The sequence below is a fragment of the Calonectris borealis genome, unplaced genomic scaffold (genome assembly GCF_964195595.1).
Source record: "Calonectris borealis unplaced genomic scaffold, bCalBor7.hap1.2 HAP1_SCAFFOLD_66, whole genome shotgun sequence".
NCBI classification, from domain to species: Eukaryota; Metazoa; Chordata; class Aves; order Procellariiformes; family Procellariidae; genus Calonectris; species Calonectris borealis.
This window is the reverse complement of record NW_027441471.1, coordinates 277673-282730: the sequence shown is the minus strand read 5'-3', so window position 1 is coordinate 282730 and position 5058 is coordinate 277673.

The window sequence follows — 5058 nt, the reverse complement described above, 5'->3', positions numbered from 1 at the left end:
CTCCATGTCCTTCTTGTAGTGAGGGGCCCAGAACTGAACACAGGATTCGAGGTGTGGCCTCACCAGTGCCGAGTACAGGGGCACAATCACCTCCCTGCTCCTGCTGGCCACACTGTTTCTGATACAGGCCAGGATGCCGTTGGCCTTCTTGGCCACCTGGGCACACTGCCGGCTCATGTTCAGCTGTCGACCAGCACCCCCAGGTCCTTTTCGTCTGGGCAGCTTTCCAGCCACTCTTCCCCAAGCTGTAGTGTTGCATGGGGTTGTTGTGACCCAAGTGCAGGACCTGGCACTTGGCCTTGTTGAACCTCATACAGTTGGCCTCAGCCCATCGATCCAACCTGTCCAGGTCCCTCTGCAGAGACTTCCTGCCCTCCAGCAGATCAACACTCCTGCCCAACTTGGTGTCATCTGCAAACTGACTGAGGGAGCACTCGATCCCCTCATCCAGATCATTGATAAAGATATTGAACAGGACCGGCCCCAGTACTGAGCCCTGGGGAACACCGCTCGTGACCGGCCGCCAACTGGATTTAACTCCGTTGACCACAACTCTCTGGGCTCGGCTGTCCAGCCAGTTTTTTACCCAGCGAAGAGTGTACCTGTCTAGGCCGTGAGCCGCCAGCTTCTCTGGGAGAATGCTGTGGGAGACGGTGTCAAAGGCTTTACTGAAGTCCAGGTAGACCACATCCACTGCCTTTCCCTCATCCACTAGGAGGGTCACCTGGTCATAGAAGGAGATCAGGTTGGTCAAGCAGGACCTGCCTTCCATGAATCCGTGCTGGCTGGGCCTGATCCCCTGGTTGTCCCGCACATGGCTCGTGAGCGCCCTCAAAACCAACCGCTCCATGATCTTCCCCAGCACCGAGGTCAGGCTGACCGGCCTGTAGTTCCCCGGATCCTCCCTCCGGCCCTTCTTGTAGATGGGAGTCACACTGGCGAGCCTCCAGTCATCCGGGACCTCCCCAGTTAACCAGGTCTGCTGGTAAATGATGGAGAGTGGCTCGGCAAGCTCCTCCGCCAGCTCCCTCAGTACCCTCGGGTGGATCCCATCCGGCCCCATAGACTTGTGAACGTCCAGGTGGCGTAGCAGGTCATTAACTTCTTCCTCTTGGATTATGGGGGTTTTATCCTGCTCGCCGCCCCTGTCTTCCATCTCAGGGGGCTGAGTACCCTGAGGATAACTGCTCTGACTTTTAAATATTGAGGCAAAGAAGGCATTGAGTACTTCAGCCTTCTCCTCGTCCTTGGTGGCAACGTTCCCCCCCACATCCAATAGAGGATGGAGATTCTCCTTGGCTCTCCTTTTGTCATTAACATACTTGTAAAAGCATTTTTTGTTGTCTCTCACGACAGTGGCCAGGTTGAGTTCTAGCTGGGCTTTTGCCTTTCTAATTTCCTCTCTGCATGACCTAACGAGATCCCTGTACTCTTCTTGAGTTGCCTGTCCCTTCTTCCAAAGCTGATAAACTCTCCTTTTTTCCCTGAGTCCCAGCCAGAGCTCCCCATTCACCCAGGCCGGTCATCTTCCCTGCTCGTTCTTCTTACAGCACATGGGGACAGCCTGCTCCTGCGCCTTTAAGACTTCCTTCTTGAAGAAAGTCCAGCCTTCCTGGACCCCTTTGCCCTTCAGGACTGTCTCCCAAGGGACCCTCTCGACCAGTGTCCTGAGCAGGCCAAAGTCCGCTCTCCGGAAGTCCATGGGAGCGGTTTTGCTGGCCCCCCTCCTTACTTCACCAAGTATCGAGAATTCTACCATTTCAAGGTCGCTAAGCCCAAGCCAGCCTCCGACCACCACATCTCCCACCAGTCCTTCTGGGTTTGTGAATAGCAGATCAAGCGAGGCACCTCCCCTAGTGGGCTCGCTTACCAGCTGCGTCAGGAAGTTATCCTCCACACACTCCAGAACCTCCTCGACTGTTTCCTCTCTGCCGTGTGGTATTTCCAGCAGACATCCGGAAAGTTGAAGTCCCCCACGAGAACAAGGGCTAGCGACTGTGAGACTTCTGCGAGCCTCTGGTAGAATATTTCGTCTGCCTCCTCGTCCTGGCTAGGTGGTCTATAACAGACTCCCAGCAGGATATCTGCCTTGTTGGCCTTCCCCCTCATCCTTACCCACAAGCACTCCAGTCGTAAGACTCATCCCACCACGTTTCCGTGATGGCGACTAAGTCATAGCTACCCCGCTGCACAATGGCTTCCAGTTCCTCCTCCTGTTTGCCGCCCATGCTGCGTGCATTGGTGTAGATGCACTTGAGCTGGGCTGCCGATTTCTCCCCCGACATTGGCGTGCGGTCCCTAGGCTCTTCTCTAGTGAGCCTGGTTTTATCCCCTTCCCCCTTCGAACCGAGTTTAAAGCCCTCTTGATGAGCCCGGCCAACTCACACGCGAGAATCCTTTTCCCCCTGTGAGACAGCTGAACTCCGTCCGTCGCCAGCAGCCCCGGTGCCGTGTAAACCTCCCCGTGGTCAAATCAGCCAAAATTCTGTCGATGGCACCAGCCCCTGAGCCACGTGTTGATCCGATGAGTTTTCCTGTTCCCTTCAGTATTCCTCCCTGCCTCTAAAGGGATCGAGGAAAACACCACCTGTGCTCCCGATCCTCCCACCAGTCGCCCCAGCGCCCTGAAGTCCCTTTTGATCCCTTCAGGACTTCTCTCTGCACCCTCCTCACTGCCAGCCTGTGTAACCAGTAGCGGGTAGTGATCGGAGGGCTGTACCAGACTGGGGAGCTTCCTAGTGATGTCCTTAACCCGGGCCCCAGGGAGGCAGCAGACTTCCCTGTGGGATGGGTCTGGCCGGCAAATTGGGCCCTCCGTCCCCCTCAGAAGGGAATCACCTAGGACAATTACCCTCCTTTTTTCCTTCCCGGAGGCAGTCATCATGCGTGGGGCTGACTGCCTCGCCTCGGGCAACCCCCTGGATGGGCCTTCATCTGCGTCCTCGTTTGTCTGGCCCTCAAGTTCCAGGGCCCCATATCTGTTCTGTAAGGGCAACTGGGAAGGTTGGGGTGAGGGAGGCCGGGCGGGGGTTCGCCTGGCGCCCCGAGCAGGGACCTGTGACCATTCCCCACCTCACCTGGGTGCCCTCCTTCTGCCTGGTGGCAAGAGGGCGGGGGATCCTCCGCTTCTTGTGGAGCCTCCATCTGCTGCCCTTGCCTCAGGGACAGCAGGGTGCGGCTCCACCAATCTATCTCCCTCTCGCACTCCCTTATACTCCTTAAGCTCTCCACTTCCTCCTTCAGCTCTGCCACCAGGCTGAGCAGATCATCCACCTGGTCACAGCGCACACAGGCGTCGTCTCTGCTGCCCTCCTGTACAAGGGACAGGCTCAGGCACTCCCTGCAGCCGGAGACCTGGACAGATGTGTGTTTGCGTGGGGGCTCGGTCTGGGTCGCCACGTTTCTCCTGGCAATGGCTTTCGGCCGAGTGGAAACCATGGCCAGGTCCCCTTCTGGGAGGGCGATGACCATGAGTTGAGCTCGCCTCTGGAGCCTGGAGGGGGGCTGCGCCCTGTTCGCATGAACTGCCATCTGAACTGCCGCTCCACGCCCTGTTTGCCCGCCCTGTTCACCGCACTCCGGGTCGCTCGTGCTCCCTGGGGGCTGCTCTTGTACCTGAGGGGGTTTGGCCGCTGTCCTGCCTGTCCCTGCCCGCGCTGAGTCAGAGGCGCCGCTCGTCACGAGCTCGCTCCTCCGGATGGCGGGGGGGAGGCTGGGGCACCCTCTCGCTCCTGCGCTTTTGCCTTGGCGGTTTTTGCCGCGGTTTTGCCACTTTACGAAGGGTCCCCGGCGCGATCCTCCTCTCCGGAGCCCTTCGCCTTGGTGGGATGAGGTTCTCTGTGTCCTCTTTGCCTCAGGCTTCCCCAGCAAGGTCTGCCAGGCCTCTGGGACTCAGGGCAGGACTCTGGAGGAGATCAAGCAGCGGTGCATGGGGATCAAGTCAGGGATCACTTGAGCCAACGCAATCCTTACCAGTCTAGGGGACAGGAGGGGCAGCATCCCAGGGAGCTGAGAGAGCAGCCCAAGGTCACAGTGAAGCCACTCTCCATCATCTTTCAAAGGTGGTGGTGTCTGTGGGGATTCTCTGATGACTCGCAGCACCCAAACCTTGCACGCACCTTTCAAAACTGCCCCAAGGATGTGCAGAGGAGCGGAAGGCTGTGCCCCACATCGTGTTCCCTCAGGTCCCATTTCTGGGGGTCTGAAAGAGAAGGTGACTGGATTTACTGGATTTAGCTTGTCTCTCGTCATCCTCTTTGCTTTCTGTGGTGAAAGGACAGGACTGCTGGACACAGGGAGACCAGTGGTTGTCTTTTCACCTGGAGGTCAGTGAAGTTTTCAACATCACCCCCCCACAATATTCTTGTGCCCAAGTTCGGACATTATGGTCTGCATGGGTGGATAAGTAGATGGGTAAATAACCAGATGGATGGTTGGGCTCAGAGGGACGTGATCAATGCGTGGTACTCTGCCTGCAGGCATCAAGCTAGTAGGGTCCTGCAGGGATCTGTCCTGCCGCCTGCCCTCTTTAACGTGCTTTTAATGACCTGGAGGAGATGAGCGAGTGCTTTTTCATCGCATTTGCAGATGGACACCATATTGAGGAGAGCAGACACTGCACTGGAGGGCAGGCCTGCCATCCCAAAGAACAGAGACAGGCCACAGGGATTCGCAAAAAGTAACATCATGATGTCCAGTAAACACAAATTTGCAAATCCTGCCTTGAGGTGCACCAATCCCATGCAATGAGAGAGGCCAGGGGCTGTGTGGCTGGGTAGCAGCTCTGCGGGAAAGGCTCTGCTGGTCCTTGGATTTCATCAGGTAAAACGTGAGCCATCAGCAAAGGCGGCCAACAGCATCCTTTGCTTCTCTCTTCATTCCTTGAAATTACAAGTGCTTCTCTTTTCTTATCCTAATACCCTCCAAAAAGAACAGCCTACCCTCTGAAACCTTTCCCCATTGGCCGTACATTTCTTGTTTCATTCCCTCTTTTGGCATTTCTGAGATGGTTGCTGTGGAAGTTTTCAACCTTGGGTAGCAATTCCTTTAAGCACATCA